The sequence below is a fragment of the Bombus impatiens genome, unplaced genomic scaffold (assembly GCF_000188095.3).
Source record: "Bombus impatiens unplaced genomic scaffold, BIMP_2.2 scf_0452, whole genome shotgun sequence".
Classification (NCBI taxonomy): domain Eukaryota; kingdom Metazoa; phylum Arthropoda; class Insecta; order Hymenoptera; family Apidae; genus Bombus; species Bombus impatiens.
This window is the reverse complement of record NT_176871.1, coordinates 101588-119047: the sequence shown is the minus strand read 5'-3', so window position 1 is coordinate 119047 and position 17460 is coordinate 101588. Positions and strand designations below refer to the sequence as shown.

Sequence of the window (17460 nt, the reverse complement as noted above, 5' to 3'; positions counted from 1 at the left end):
GCTATGTTGTTCGGCCTCTACCGACCGATAACCCGCCTAGGACTCCTTTTAGACGAGCTGCTCGCAGTCACTGCAACCTCCAGGGCCCCTCCGCTGAATCTTTCTAACGTTTTTATTCTTTCCTTTTTATACGCTCCACGACCCTTCCACCGTCCCTTTTCCTTTAAGCTCGGTGCTCTTCGACCGTAGATCTGTAACGCAAGGAAAATCTCGCACCGCGCTTTCGATAATTGCATTTTCCACTGTTACGTAGGAATTCTTATATTCTACAGATTTGGAATTTTTCTATTCCGCGTTATGCGGGTCAGCAGAATGTTAATTGTATGTAGATTATTTTGTAACCTGTGTCTTTCTTATAGTTTTCTATATCTTTAACGAAGATTGTATTATTATATGTTGAATGCTATATTCAATTATAAACGATTCGAGTCTGACGTAATTCACTCTAATTCGAATTTAAGAAGAATCTAAAGCCAACTTGAATGCAACGCGAAGTTAGAGTAAACCTAGTAAGAAGATCGAAAGAGTCTCCCAATTTAATCTAATTCGGGCTTAGTAAAATTTCAGTGAACCAAACTTAAACTTGAAAACGGAACATCCGACAAGAAAGAAGCGGGACGACTGTCCACAACTTTAGCGTTAGATCTGATCCCCTGATTCTCATTTTTGTTTTTCCTCCTTCTGCCACAGATATACCAAAAATATTCACCGTTGCCATTAAATCATAGCCATTACCTGGTCGACGTTCCCGCCTCTAGAATAATAATCACCAACGTTCGTGAAGAAACAACATTTCAACGATAGCAGCATCTTTCCTAGAAAGCACCCCTCTGCCATCTCCTTCTCCAGACTGGCTATCATTAATCGCAATTAATTCGCAAATATCGTCTTACAGGGGGATTACCGGTCGCCATGATATCTCGTTACATTTTTCGACGCCCCCAACGACTGATACCCACGATTACTCGAGACGAGAGAAGAGGTTAGGGTAAAAGAAGTTTGAAGAGGCAACGCCATATACACCCTACAGCGGAAAGACACGCAACGTTAACGCGCGTGTACTCGCGAGCCACTGGTTGGATAACTCTCTTATTGCCCTGTAAATCGTAATGTTACACCAGCAATTTAATAAGCCGGCCGCGTTCACTTATCCCCACTGACGAGCGCTGGCTCACATAATAATGTTAATGGTAGCGAGTATATCTTCTAGGACAGCTCGGGGGAGCCGGCTAAAGCGGCTTATAAATGTGTCGGTTATATGTGTGTAAATAGCGTGAGAGTGGAGCGGTCAGTGAGTGAATGGTAATACACTGAAGCACGCGTGGAGGAGGCTGGTGCAACTTTTGATCGGGAACAGATGGTAATTCAATGGTTTCTGTACGGTAACTGATGATGCGTTTAGATTGCGGATTTTTATGCGTTTATGGGAAATTTAAAATGTAAAAGTCCGCAGAATGCGCATAATATATTGAAATATATAAAATATACAAAGGGTATAGCGTCTATTGTAACTTTCCATCGGCAGAATTGCTTAGATCGCGTTTCTTCCTACTTTTATATAAAAATATATTTTTACGAAGTAATACCTCTACGAAGATATGAATTTGCTGAAACATCCGCAGTTAATTCCGTCTGCTTTCGATTCTTAGAATATCGTACTTGATTCGAGTCAGCGTTGCAGGTTTGGAAAGTTTGAGATAGCGTCTTTGCCATAAAAGAATTTTGGAAAATTGAACGAGATTGTTGGATCCTTCGATTAGAAATAGGCTGTAATTCTTGTAATTGAAACTTTGAGAATGGATTTAGTAGCGATAAAGGAAATTTCAACTTTTAGATAGTATCGAATCACAGTTAGTGCTGTGGATTTGGAAACGCAAAATCTTCTTGAAAGTGGACATTGATTATCAGAATAAAAGATGCGAAAGTGGCATTCACGCGATAAAACTGATTCTTACGAGCAATTACAGAATCTTACACAATGTTTCTTTAACCTAACCAGACTTAACAAGCCAAGTCTAACCTCGGCGCTGAAAGAAATTACAAACCACCTGGTAGAAACATCTCAACCACCATAAAACAGTACCACATTACTCGAAATTCTTTGACGAACTTTCTCCATCTTCTCTGAAACACGTTCGAACACGTTCAAACGCCCAAACCATCCACTTCAATGACTTCTTCCAAACCAACCACTCATCAACGCTGAAACCATACATTCATTTGCACGAGAAGCACTTCTACCGAAAGATCAAAATCGACGACCAGAGATAAAAGAAATGTAAGATTATCAGATAACACAGTCGAAGAATCCATCGGATCCCCTCCAATCACACGAAGAAGCTTCGTGAGGATCTCGATTCGCCTCGAAGGCAACCGTAATTACGCGTGGCGACTATTCATTAAGCTGATTGCACCTTCCTTCTTCTCCCTGTTCTCGTTTTCCATTCCAACTGGCCGGAACGTTATCGCGGTTGTTCGCGTAAAATCGAGCGATCCCTCGCGACCGCTGCCCTCGGTTGCCGTGCGCACACGTTCAAATTGCGCCTCTATGCATCGATTTAACGAGAGTCGAATAATGCAGGCGGCATTTTTCCGGGACACCCGTTGATTCGCGGCCAGCGTTCATCTCGATGAGGGATCGCGGAACAGCGTTTTATCTTTCGGGATATTATTACCGCGAGATGGAGGAAAAGGTGCTGCTTCTTTTCTTTTTTTCTCCTCCTCTTTCCCTTTTTACTCTGCTGTTCGTTTCTTTATTTGCGGACAGGATTGGGTTGGTCGAAACGGTAAAAGGTTAGAGAGGTTTCGAGGAGGTTTTAAGATAATTTCGAAGTTAGCTGCAGTGTGTTACATCTAGCAGGTTCGAGTAGGCAAATAGCGAAGGAATAAGATTTTTGTAAAATACCGAACGGAGCCTGTAGACGCTTTCGACTGGATTTTATCTGCTTGGAATACATTTGCTTGGAATAAAAATCGCCGAATTTTTAGCGAAGAATTGCTTTACCATTTACCAATTAACTAGAACTTTCAGATCAGTTACACTGTGCTACAGAAGATTGAATAAAAAAACTGACAAAGGGATGAGATTGTTACAGTATACCAAATACAGAATGTAAATAGCGTTAATTAGATTTCATCAGGTTATATGTTGGAACAATTATTCAATTATCACGTTGATTACATCTTCCCACGCGCTCGTAACGCGTGCTTTTCCAAAGTTTTCACAGCCAACGAATGCAATCGGAATCTTAGCGCTACCTGCAACCAAATAAAACATGAGGAAACTTCCACGATGTGATACACTTTGCAAAAAACCAAACCGCTCTAACCTGCGTAATCATTCAATTTGCAGATACGTCAATTACAAGGAAATAATTGATCGGACTTACCGATCCGTCAATTACAAGGAAATAATTTATCGGTTTCAATTAATCTAGACAAAAATCCGAAAGCACGCGAGAAAATCAAACCGTGAATGTTTCAAAACGTAAGAAAAAAAAAAAAAAAAAGAAATTTGCGCGCACCATCGGTTACTTTCCCCGACGTCTCTATTACTCGAAAGCGGGCAGGTTAATTTCCCCTTTGGACGAGGAAGAAGGGAAGAAAAGAACAGGAGGTTATTAGAAGGGCTTATCACGATCAGCTTTCTCGCAATTACCGCTCACGAATAGAATCGGTGGACTTCTCGAGTGACTTCTGGCCGGATACTAAACTACCCGTGCGTCCGATCGATCGATAATGAACACGTGGAAGTATTCGAGGAGGATACGTGACCGTGCATACGCACGCATCCCGAGCGTGTTCGAACCGAGAATGCATAGGCCCGCCACGATACATCTCTTCTGATCGAATGCGTTATAATCATCGCGACGACATTGTAATATCGTTCCCCTCCGCCAATAGACGTCTGGTGATCGTAGAAGTATTCCTCGACGTGACTTCCTCCGGTGGATCGTCTATCGATCGATCGATCACTAACCATGGAAATATGAATTCACAGGGACTATTAATATTTTGTGATCGTGTGCATTCAAATGGCTATTCTTGGCCAGCCATTGAAATTGTTTTAATGTACGAAGTGTCTTGGATAGCAAAGATTAATAAAAAGTTTTTATTGGAGATGGGAATTATATGCGGAGATTTGTGTGAGAATTTACGTGAATTCGTGGAGATCGAGTTTGAAAATTTGCGAGGTCTGAATTTCGATTGAGTTTGATTAGAAATATATTCAGAGGACTAGATGTTTTCGCCATACAATTAAATTTTTGTTTTAATCTGCTTGGATGAGTGGTTCGATTTGAAAATTTTGGCCAGCCTTGAATTTAAGATGAGTTTCAATTGAAATGCATCGAGATGGCTATTTTTCGATATTGATGAAATTTGCATCAGTTTCTTTGAATGAGATTTGAATACACGTTGGACTAGATTCCACTTGGAAATCTTGCGAACATTGAATTTCAAGAATTAAGAATCAAACGGCTACACTTCGATTATAATCCTTAGTTCATATTTGACTAAGTTGGCTTAATTTGTTTTAAAATCGTTTGAGCAAAGTCTAGATACGAGTTGAATTTCTTATTACATGCAGGAATGATATGATAAGTAAGTCTACATAAATTTGTATTAACTGCAGTTTGTTTAAATGACTATAAGTTTGTAAAAATAAGAATTAAATTTGGATGAACTTTCTGTTGATACATTTAAAATTCATACAATAGACTTAGGATGGATGCAGATTAAAAAGTATAAATCTCAACTAACTTTAAGTTAGGTGTGGGTCGTCTACAGTGATTTGAATCAGATACGATATAATCTGGTGTAGTTATTTTACATATATTTATGTAAAATAGCATAAGCATAAGCATAGTTCAGATAAAATATAAATTTCGATATCATGTAGACTATATTTAAAGATTAAACGGTATGGTAAATTAGGAACTTCATGGAGAACACGGAAATCTCTGTCAAGATTATCTCGTGAAAATCAGAATTAATTCTGGAAGTTTACATTGTATGTAAATGATTGAAATTTTTCAAAAGAGTGAAGTTGAAACAAGTATGCGGTCAAGTGGAATCGGTTCGAGTGGAATCCAGAGAAGTTCAACGTAAGAATGTGGAAATCGATGATCACTCTACTAGCTGGCAAAGGCATCTTATTAAACATGCTGATACCAGTGCGTGATTCGCCTCATTTACAATACACCAAGCACATCATCCTAACATTCTATGGAAAATTCCTGCCGGCGGATTTCGATCAACCAAATATACCGCAATAAAATAAGAAGATCTGTACACTCAGCTCATTAACGATATTTCTAAGATAAAAAATTTATTCGAATCAATTACAGTGTATTTGTAACGAATCTCTGATTCTTATATTAATCGATGCTTCAAAGAGCGTATTTTAATATAAATTCACAAAGGTTTGCAAAAATAAAGAACATTTGTTTCAATTCATAATTATTTTAAAAATTCTGAATTTCCCTGGCCCGCAATTGTACATGCGTGTATTCTAAATAAATTTTCTGTATTAAAATTATCTCATAATGAACTGAGATTTTGCACCTACAAACTGTTCTATTTCATTCTTGAATATTTAGAAGTAAAAGAATTTCTATTAACTTTCTCAGCTAATAGAATTTTATTCAAAAAGAATATTGAATTATAAAGAAATTTCTAATCTCCAAAAATTAATGATTCTTAAACATTGCCTAAAGCAATTAAAAACTACAGAAATTCGAAATTAGCATTCAAGGATGTCGAAGATATTCTTCAAATAGCAATTAATTAAAACACATTTATTATGCCATCATTAGCCACGCTTCTGTAAATTACCTCTATATATCGAACCCAATAACTCACCCTCCTTATATGTACCAGTCCTATAAACGGACTTAACCGCAGCCGGATCGTCGTTCCAGCGAACTTTATGCAAATTTACGAGAACGTTCAACGCGTCAGCATAAAGTCCATCAGCTGCGACGTTGTTCGTTCAGCAGCCGGGTGCACGCATTTTTATCGCGTCGGTTCGAGAGCCAGCGAAACCGGTGTCGTAATATACAATCGAACGAAAGTCCGATCTCCTCGACTGCTGGAGAAACTCGTGAAATTCCTTCCGTGATTGTTCTCCAGCTATTCTCATTCTTTCGATAAATCGATTAAAAGGGGTGGGGTGAAAGGTGTTACACACCTGTTCGACGTGATTATTTTAAAATATTTTTATAGGTTATGAAAAGAATGGTGGTAGATGGTAAATCGAATATTTTAACAATATTTTCATTTAGTACTTGTATTTAGGATACTGGTAGTATCTTTTGTAAAGTGAGATTAGATTTTGGTGAAGTAGATTTGAATTAAGTTTGACAGATTAAGAATATGAGGAATTGCAAGATTAGTTTTGTAATATTCAAATAATGGTTAGACTGAGAAATTAAAGTTAATTTTGAAGAATATTCGATGGAATTGAAAAATGTTTACACGAGTTTGGTAATTATTTTACAGGAAAATTATAAAAAGAGCTACTGCGGAATATATTAACCATAAATTTTCTGAAGGACGTAAGTAATTTTTAATGTACAAGCTTAAAAAGCGAGACACAACAGTCTTAAATCAAGTACATTTGTACACATGTATTATATTATATGTTTTATAATTAATCTACCTATATCTAATCTCTAATCTATCTTCGATTAATCTGTGTGCCAAGCTCATCGGTTTCACAAATGATTATCATGTAATTTACAAAGAATTAAAAACTGATCCTATATTCTAGTACTAATTTTCTTACAGTTAATCATTTTATTCTTCTAATAGCTGGATTCGTGTTCAATTTTTCTAGTAAAATCTACATAACCTAACCTCAATCTCGGTAACTCTACATCGAACCTGTTAAAACGATCTTAGTCATAAAATAATAAACACTCTCTCAAGTAACACTAGAATCTTCTTCGCTCTAATCTACTTTAAGTAATTGATTAACAACTTACCAAAACGCGATCCAATCGAAGAATTCCACAAGGCGGTTTCTATCCGGGTCGCGAATCCGGAAAGGAAGGTGTCCCGCAATTTTCCCTGATTTTACGATTCCTCCTCCCGAATGGTAGAATCAAAACCGCTGAATTACACGCTGAAAACGATGCAAACTCGTATAAGATGAATCGTGTACGAGAAGTCCGTGCCGGCTGGCCGTATAGAAAGCGGTGGAAAAGGCTTCGAACAGCGTTACACGCCTAATAACCGAGTATCATCTCTCTGTCGAGAGTCGAGGAGCGGGGAATTTCTACGATTCGAGATCTCGATCCGTGGATCTGTCTAATGTGGCCCAACCACGCGAACCTATCATAACCTGGGCCAACCTCAGCCATCTAACCACATGTTTGCCAAGCTAACTTCTTACAGCCTCGATTTCCCTTGGATTTGCATTTCTACCAGTGCTAACGTTCCCGCGGGATCAACGTTCCTTACCATCTTTCCGTCTTTTCCGTCTTTTTATTCCCTAGAATCGTTTCGTATCGTTCCAAAAAGGGAATAACCACTAGGAGAAACGATATGATTGTTCGAATGGAGATTGGCCGGCGCTATTAAGACCTTGTTAATGCAATTTCTGATCGATTTTTTTGCGAGAAGTGGGTAATCAAACTTGTCCAACGATTTACCTGTGAACGGAAGATTGTTCGATGATTTAAAACGCAGTTTGAGCTTCTCACTCTTGCATCTTCGACACGCTATTTACGTTTACGAGTCGCGTCAGACGCGTGGTCACGTGATGCGCAAACTACTAGTGCGCAATCATTATCAATTTACGATTTTCATAATCATAATGGATCGCGTTGTATTCATTGTATCATTATACAAATCATTTGCTAAATCTGTTAATTAAATAATACATATTTAAGCTTAATCTAGCTTGACAGATACACTGTCGACTATAAAAATTAGTTGAATTGTTTTTCACTGCTGTTACTTTCTAGGTGTTTTATTATAAATCTTATTTTATTCGCATCATTTATGCTTTAATATGTAAAATCCTAAATAATGTAAAGTTTATGAGCATTTTTCAATAAATGTAATCAGTGGATGTTCTACTATTTATAGTTTTTTCACCTAACCCTATCGAAACGGAATTTTCTAATATCATAATGCAAACTATAATACACAGTCAAGTTTTATAAAAGTTACGGATTTTTAATTTCTGAAATGAGATACGTAGCTCTATGCAATGGTGCCAGAAAAATAATAATAATACAACGATCTCTCGAAAAGCTACTTTACGATTTATAGTAACATTAATGTCGAAACGATTAAGATGTGAATGTTTATACAAGTAGGTTTCTATATCAAGTTAAAAATGTGTATGTTCATAGAAGTAGCTTTCTATTTCTAAATTAGGTTTTGATTTCCTTTAGATTTTGACCACATAGATTTATTTACCTTTGCTAACTCGATAAAGTAAAGATGGGCCCAGAGAAAACAAGGTCAATTAACGTGTTGAAGACGGAACGGCGTCTCGTTTTATTTGATCGAATATAGAGCTTGAAATGGTTGATTACAAATACAGCCAGTTTCTTTCGCGCGGGAAAAGCTGCCTAGTTCATTATTGGAAAAAAAAGTGGGAGAGCGTTGTTAGACTTAAAATTAAAAGGAAGTTTATGAGGTTAATTGTTAAGAACGAGGACTGTGTAAGAATTCTTACAATTGCGTCCAGTTTCCGTGATTGTATTTATGTTCACAGAAACCAGTTTCCTTGACCAGAGTGAAATTTCACGTAGATCTGAACAACTGGAGTTAGACCGAGTAATTCTAGGTGATTCTTCAAGACCAGTTCCTCGAGATCAAAGTGAAACGCTTGGATCGGTTTCTGGCAACCGTATATAGACACCTTTGGAACCAGTCCCTATTATCAGAGCGAGATTCCTTGACATCGGTTTACTATGACTGCACCTGGGCTCGAAGATTTCTTGCGAATGACGGTCGACACTTCGTGGTCGGGTTGTTAGAACTCAATTGAAGTCACGTGAAATACTAGATGACCGATATTCCGCTCCCTTTTCACTGGAAATAAGATTCGTTCGATCTAAAGCTAGTCTCGTTTTCAATACAGTATCTATGGAATTCGAAATTATTTTTGGAACGACATGTAAAATAAAAGAAACTCCTCTTGTATACCACTTTAGATATGCAAATAACGCACTGTAATAAAAACCATCCTACTTTTATTGCATCATCGAACGAACATACGTTACAATCTAATATGTTTATTGGAATCGAGGAAAACATTTATTAAGCTACGTAGAGTCGTTCAATTTTGCGAAACTTTCAAGATAAGATCCGTATTTATTTCCCTGCTTTATCTTTCGATTTAAGAACTCCTTCCAAGAGAATTTACTCGTTAAAATAAGTACAGAGGCTTTCAAAATGAGTGCGGCCTAACTGCCGTACGATTATTCTCTCTTTTTCTACTTAACTCAACTACTATAACGACCAAGAATTGTCCAAAAAATCATCGCTTTTCAAAAATCGACCACCAACGTGCTTCATTGAAAATTTAACGATCGCTAAAATTCATAAAAATCTCCTATCTTCGACCAGCAGCCGATATTTACAATAGCAAAATGATCAACCTACCACATATACGACAGATACTGGTTGCCAAAAACCGTTCGCGTCGAGTCCAAGTGCGAAACGGCGAAAAAACTCAAACCTGAGCCAAACAAGTCGGTCAAAGTATAAAAAGAAGACAGCAGAAGATGAAGAAGAAGAAGGGGAGGAGTTGGAGAAAGGGGAAGAAGATACGAGGAGGCGGCGGAAGGCGATGCGTGTGGGTTCAACGAAGGGGGTGTCGGGTTACCAATGAAATACTGGTACCATTTTGTTTACAATATTGTCGGGGGTGTATCCACGGTGTGAGGAGGAGCGTGGGGCAGAAGGTCGGACACTTCCACGGCTCGTTGTCCAGTTCCTCCGGGTTGGAACACCTTGTGCCTGGTTGCGGCGAAAGAGAAGCGAACAAGGAGCAAGAAAAGCGAAAGACAGAGAAACGTATAAGACAGTATACACGCATACAACGTGGGCCCCCTTAAAGAATTATCTCTTTCTCGCGGCTCCGACCGCTGCCTCCACGGAGATCCCCTCGATTGGACTGATTCTTACACGCGCGGCCCGGCGACGAGCCTAAATTGCGAATTCCGCCGCGTTCCACACCGACAAAGCAGCGCGAGTCAAACGAGCTTGTTCCCCCGCCGCCGGATGACAGATTTATGGTATTAGATGGGACACGCGAATTTGTGTTCCCCGGTGACTTCGATCCCTCCGGATGGCCAGAGCTCGAGGGTAAGAGACTGCCACGACGGAGACTGGCTATGTTTGCCGAGAGTTTGTTGAACTGACTCTCAGCGAACAGATTTTCGAACGATTTCGGCCAAGTCAGAGCGGACTTACGGGAAACGTTGAATTTTTCCTTTCTTCTCGTTTTTTGGTAAGTCAGTTAATTACCTGTACGGCAGCGATTTGTCGATTTCTGGATTTAACGAATTTTACACGATGTTTGAAATACTTGTAGGAATTGCGAATTTTATGAAAGAGCTCGTGGACTGGTCGAATTTTTCTTCTTTCGTAGAACAGATAGTTATTTTCGAAGAGTGTGAAATAAATATAGAACTGAATTTCTCTAAAGAATTGCCCTTCTACTTTCGTTTAGTCGATGCAGCTGTATGAAACTCCTTCAGAGGGATTGAGAATTAAATTCCGAGAGGTTGATTGATCTTCGATAGAAGACACTGTAAATTCTTCCGTCTTTTCATGCGTGTTAATCGATATTCGATTAGTTTTTTGTAAGTTGTGTCTTTCAAAAAACGCCATTCTCACGTATAGTACTTTAATTCGCTTGTTTCTTCAAACTCTTCTTCCTATAGCTGTATTTTTTCCGTATTTGATCGCAAGATAAATCACAGGATAAACGTTTCAAGATTGTTGCCGTAGTAGCCAATCGGTGGATCTGCAAAGAATCGTCTGATCTTATCGAACGCGAAAGGATAAAAGAGAAAACGAAGTGGAGAAAGAAGAAGGGAAGCACAATCAATAAATATCGAATCGATCTCGATTTCATTGAGTAATCGACGCCAATGGGGGAATCTGCATCGCGGCGCTTCGATGCAGGAAGCGCGAAAGAAAATTGCAGATCGTCGCGATTTCCACGCCGTTAACGTTCCGCTATCGATCTAACCGCGAGTTCTCGCCTCTAATCATATCGCGAGCAACGTCTTCCTCGATGTTGCTCAACCTACCGTGAACAACCGCCATTCCACCGATTTGTGTCTCGAATCCAAGCGGATCGCTTGACCCCCGATATATCGTCGGATTTCTCAGCTTCCGGGAACGAGATCGACGCCCACAGAATAGTCGCGGCTTCCGCGAGTACGCCCGTTGACTTTGAAACCCGGTCATTTTGATAATTTTTATCGGTACATAGCAATGTTAGATTCATCAAACATCCGAGTAACTTGCTTTTGTGGTAATTTGAAAAATATACGACGCGTTACGTTTATCTTCTGATGGAAAAGAACGATGAAGATAGTTGCTTCGAACGTTTCAGAAAAAGGAAAATTACTGCTACGTAGAAAAATATATTGGACGTGGAAGTAATTCGTACGACAGTTTGGATCACATGAAAAGTGTTCCGTAGAAGACAAAAATTAAAAAAGAGATCGATTTGGAATTTTGTTATGTTGGAAATAAAGAAAATCGCCGTTGATAACTGCTGAATTAATTTCAAATTGACAACGAAATTAGTAGAAAATTCGATGGAGGTAGAGTTGAGAAAGTAATTCCAAATTTTGTGTAATATCGTATTCCTGTCCGTTTTTACTTTTAATTCGATGAAGTTAAAAAATGAGACGAGTATAAGGAAGATTTCTTTCTTCATCCAAGTTTCTTCTGCTTATTATCTACAATTAAATATCCTCTTCGTTCTTATATTTTCTCGACAAAATTGTTTATTTGGCAAAAGCAGTCGGTCTCTCCGCGTTCTTTTGACGATCAAAAAGAAAGTAGGATTTTTGGAGAAGACGAATCTGATCGGTGAATCCTGTGTGTCCTCAAGTTTGCTTAGTCCAGCTTTAATTTCGACTTTACGAGCGTGCTTACCTGGTCTGCTCGGTGGTCCACGTCCCGGTCGTCCGTTTACTCCGTCGCGCAGTCGTGGAAAAAGCTCGTGTCGACCAACGTGTTATTCAAATGCAAACATCCGCTCCGACTCGCGGCTGGTGACTTATTGACTGCACGGATCGGAAACGCCGATCGCGGATGATGCTGTTCCACGTCGGAAGTTCTCCTTCGTTACTGCGAATATAATGGGAAAATGAAAGTTGAGCTTCGATGATTACAGAATTTGGATTTTTTTAGCTTTCAGCTGGAAATTGTGAGATTTGTGGGATTTGACAGTGGGCATTCAAAGGAGATTTGCGATACAATTATTTGTAGATTTTTAGAAAGCTCAGAGATCTGAAAATTGGAAGATTGGAAGATTGGAAAATTCAAAGATTGGAAGGTTCGAAAATTCAAAGATTCGTAGAAATCCGGAGACCAGACCAGACGTTCGAAGGTTCGAAGATGCGAAAAATCAGAAGTTCAAAGATCCAAAAAGGCAGTGTAAAGATTGGAGGGCCTAAGATTCACAAAGCCGCGAGATAAACTACGATGACAGAATCAATTTCCATTAAGTCGTACTATGTCAGAAACAATCCTGGAACTGCGAATCTGAAAATTCCAAAACGCCGTCAACCAAAGATAAAAACCCCTTAGCCGATAAATCATTCGGCCCCACCTTCTCTCTTCCCTCCTCCCCTCAAATTCTCTATCCCATTCTCTAAAATCTTCAAATTCCGATCACGCCTCCAACTTCCCTCGATTCCATTCCCCGCGTCTCTCCCAGGAAACTTCGTCGAAGAACTTCAACGTGTCCAAAAATCCTCTAACGACTCCCATATTCGTCCAACGCCAGCCAAAATTTCCCTGTTAAAAAAATCCGCCATGCTGGAGAACGCGATGGGCAACACGCGCGGAACATTTGTCAGACACTTTAGGAGCTGTCGGCCCATTGTTTTCCCATCGATTCCCGCTCGGAAAGCACGCCTTTAACCGATGTTTTACACGCTCGATTCCTGGAACCGGATCCTCCATCTGGGATCGCAGACTTGTGGCATCCGAGTTGCACGTCCGTCGAGAAACAAGAGAAAGAGAAACGATCCAGAGGGACACGCATCGACCGTGCAACGAGCAAGAGTAAGAAGAAGGATAAGCAGACGAAGAGGACGAGGAAGAAAGAGAAGGAAACGAGGAGTCAGGTATACGTGGCCCGGGACCGCGAGGCCCATTTCGCCTGTCAGGCCCAATTCTGCTCGGGACCAGAAACCTTGGCCTCTCTCTCTCTCTCTCTTTCTCTTTCTCTTTCTCTTTCTCTTTCACCGCGTTTCGTGCACCCTTCTGTGGCTGCAGTTTATGGCCGTCATTACCTCGATCGGGCCCTGGCTCGGATTAAACGATTTGTTCGTGTGCACGGTCCACTTTATCGGTTCTGCGTTGCGTCTCGATAGGCCAATGGAATCTTTACGCCATTTGCTGATTTTTACGAATTTTGCGAACCGTGAAAAGTGACAGTTTCTCCAAAGACGATTGCTTGGTCTGTTGGTTGAGGATGCGTTTGACAATTTTAGACGACACACGGTTGGGTTAATTCTCGAAGGTTCAAAGAGGAATTGCAAGTTAATAAGCGCCGTGAACCAATACGACGATGGAGAGCTAGGTAGTCGAGCAAAAATCTCTGCTCTTGTTATGTTTCCTGGATTGAATTAAACTCGCAGCGGAAAAGCAAAGAAATACGGGACGTCAAATATTCACACTTTCACGGGGAGGCGTTTTAAACGAGGAATTCTGATTTTATCAGCGGTTTTATCAGTTTCTTACTCTTTCCGCGACGTTCTATTACGTTTCCCTTTGAAGCGGTATTTTCTAAACATTTTTACACGTCTCGCCTGTTTCATTTAACGATCGTTTTTGTGCTATTCGTAATATTACAATCGCTGGCAGTCAAAATTACGCACACGTGGAACCTGCAGCGAAAGCGTAAAAATTCGAAGAATTAGAGCGTGATATCATTGGATTCATCTCGAACGGGGATTCATCTAGAATCAAGGGGAATTCAAAATTAAAGAGAATTAATAATCGCACTGTGCTATACCGTTTGGTAATAAGCGAAAGAACCACGTTTATGGTGCCACGAAACATCGCTACGCCGGTACACAAGAGAGTGCGAGGATGCGCGTAAATTAGGGAGGATAAGTGGCTGAGACGGAGGATGAAGAAGTTCGGGCACGCAGCTCGTTCAGGAAGCGCTCCTCGAGTAATTGAGGATTTCGCGTCCCTCGCGGTTGCGGAGCCGGCTTAATGCCAGCGTGCGCGTATCTCTCCGCGTGACGTGCACGGGGCAATCGGAACAAAATCTTTCTCTTTTCCTCTTTTTTTTTTTCTTTGCCTCGTGTTAAACCTTAAAAGCGTTACGTGACGTTTTCACGTGCCGCACGAACGCGATTCCCATAATTAGAAGAGCAAGGACGAAACCGCAGGAACGATACGTTTAATGGTCCTGGTAACCGATGCGGTGGAGACACGCGTGTAATTTCGACCAAGAAATTAACGTGTCAGCTGTTTTTGCTCGGGCCGATTTTCGTCAGATTCGTTCCATTTCTCAAGAAACTGCAGGATCCACCAATAAGTACGACGCGCTAAAATCTCTGCGATAAAAAGAAGCTCGCGAGAGCAGCAAACCTCCTTAAAATTCTTAAACCACTCCCATTTCCTTCTCGCCTTTCTCACCCCTTCAGCGATCCTCGATATTCAACCAGGAACGAACGAATCAAACGAGAAGAAAAATGCCCAAGACAACTCCATCCATTGACGATACGAGATACGTAAGATCTGTGCAAGAGCAAGCAAACAAGTTGGCAAACATCGAAACTCCCGAAGATTCTCAAACGACTGCACCGCCTCGCCATCGGCTTCGCTCTCCCAGCGAACCCGATCCAGCCCAACCTCGGGCCGAGTTAAACAAACCTAAAAATCGTGGCGGAACCCTATCCTCCATCCATCACTTATCGTTAGATCCTGCGCAACACCCAATCATCGAGGCCGTCGGCCATCCAACACCCAATCGATCGGTGAATCGCTGGACGATTCTCTCACGGCTCTCGCCAGTGTCATCGCGGCAATGAAAATATCCATCAAGGCTTTGCTTTTCATACGGAGCTAAACATTGTACGTTGTACCTGGCTAGTGGCGCGTCGTTGAGTACCGGTTATGACGAACGACCGGCGTTCCATGGGTACCAGAAGGATCTCGTTCCATCTCCAACATCCTCTCTTTCTTCTTCTTATTCCACTGCTCCTTCCTCTTCGCTCCGTCTGCCATAGAGAAGACTCTGTTTCTCGAAGGAAGTAACAGTATCCGAGTGGATGGATTCCGTGCGAGGTGTGCAGGGACCGTGTGGATTGTGTGCAGAATGAACGCAAACTGTGAGGGTAATTTGCAACACTGGCAATTTACATAATTAGCAGTTCTGAACTCGCGGCCCTCGACGACCCCCACCCTTTCCTCCACGACGCCGCTTCTCCGTCTCTTTCTTCCACTGCCTCCTCCTCGTCTTTCCTCGTCTTCTATCTTCCTTTCTCTAACGCTATTCTTCTTCGTCTGGTTTTCAGTTCTAGATCGTTGCAGCTCGTTGAGAAGATGTTGTTACGAGAGACAGAGAGAGAGAGAGAGAGGGAGGGAGAGAAAGAAGATTCGATGCCATAGTATTATTGTGTGAAGTGTTCTGATTCGAGGTGAAGGTAGTTTCGATACTTTCCAAGCTGCCACGGACCATAGTTTCGCAGTGACGTGGTGATAATTGGTGCTCGAAGAATGTTTGACGATACGCTCGTTTTATCAGCTGCGAAAGTTCAGATATCGGTAAAGTGTATTTTTATGGAGTAACGAGCGTGATAATTTTGCCGCTGAATCAGATTTTTGATACAACTGATGAGAAGATAAGAATCGAAATGAAATGACATTTCAATATTCTTCTCGTACCATCGAAAAGTGGCTGCAAATAGCAAATACTTTTGAAAAGAGAGACACGAACGAACTCTACGGAGTTACATAACAGAATTACATCTACTCGAATAAAAATCGCTTTTCGATTTACCGAACCGCAAACTAGAATGCTGTATCAGATAAATTCGTGTATTGGGTTAAATACTATTTAAGCTGGAATCGATTATTTTCCACTTAAACCGTCTCGATGAATCATCGAAGATCTGTTTTACACATGAAACTAAAACCAACACACCCAGGAATTAATTATCTGAATCAATCGATCGCTTCGATATTCCAGGCCATCGTACCATTAAGCTAATATTATCAGTGCGATTTTACGAGTCTCGAATTACGAGTATTAATAAATATCCTTGCACGATATTAACAAGTGTGATAACGAAAGGAACGAAATGTTACAAAGTGTTTCGATTATCGTTTACTACGAATGATCATAAAATCGTGAAAGCGACACCTGTAACTTGTACTTTATCCAAAATTACTATAACTGTTTATTAAATTATCGAGTAAAAGGCCAATTAAAAATCATCGATTTAAATACACCTGCGCAAACATCAACTGTGAAACAAACCTACTAATCTAATCTCTCCATACTTGATCTAATATCTCCATACTTGAAACAAAGTAAAAATCTGAGAACGTCGACGAGGGACAAGATTGCTGATGATAAAAAGAATCGATAAAAACTGAGTGACGCGCTAATTGCCAGATCACCGCGTAATCATCGATTAAGGACGAACCACCTCGCACGAATATTAATGAGCCGTCGAGAGTGGCGACGTTTCACCCTGAAAACGGACTTACGAGCTGTCGACAAGCGGTAGACACCGATGAACTATGAGATCTATTAATTGGCGAGCGACGTCCTCTGCCCCGCTGGACTTAATTATCGGCTCTTCGGCAACGTTCCAATTAACGCGGTTCATTATAGTTATAGTCCGTGTTACCCCCACCATTTCATCCACGGTAATTCCCAATCAGAATAACGATTAATATTCGGTGCTAATTCAGTGTTTAGCGACTCTGATTATTCGATTATCGCGCTAACGGTGAAACGCAAAATTTTCGTAAAATGGAATAATAAGAACCGGAGATTAAAATTTCGTCGTTCTTGCGTTAGTCCCTGTGCTTTATCTGCTTTCGTCGCTGCTATCCGTATACTATGTTTCTTTTTCTTTCCTTTCTTTTATTCCGGGCCGAGGATTATTTAGAATTTAAGCCGACTAAAAGTATCGCCTTTAAGAAAGCTTCGAACGTTTCGAGGAAGGCTTCCGCACAAAAGAAACTTCTCCAACGATAGGAAAACACGACCAGCCG

General features: G+C 40.6%; 1 long non-coding RNA gene across 1 annotated transcript in view; it reads right to left on the bottom strand.

Annotated features, from left to right (window-relative positions):
- The window catches only part of LOC112213048, a 118875-nt gene extending 111137 nt beyond the window's left edge, over window positions 1-7738 (bottom strand). The window contains exons 1-2 of the long non-coding RNA XR_004461940.1: window positions 7656-7738; window positions 6987-7126 (exon numbers count right to left, since the gene is read on the bottom strand). This is a non-coding gene — a long non-coding RNA (uncharacterized LOC112213048). The remainder of the gene's footprint in view (window positions 1-6986; window positions 7127-7655) is intronic.
- Window positions 7739-17460: the final 9722 nt, after the last annotated feature.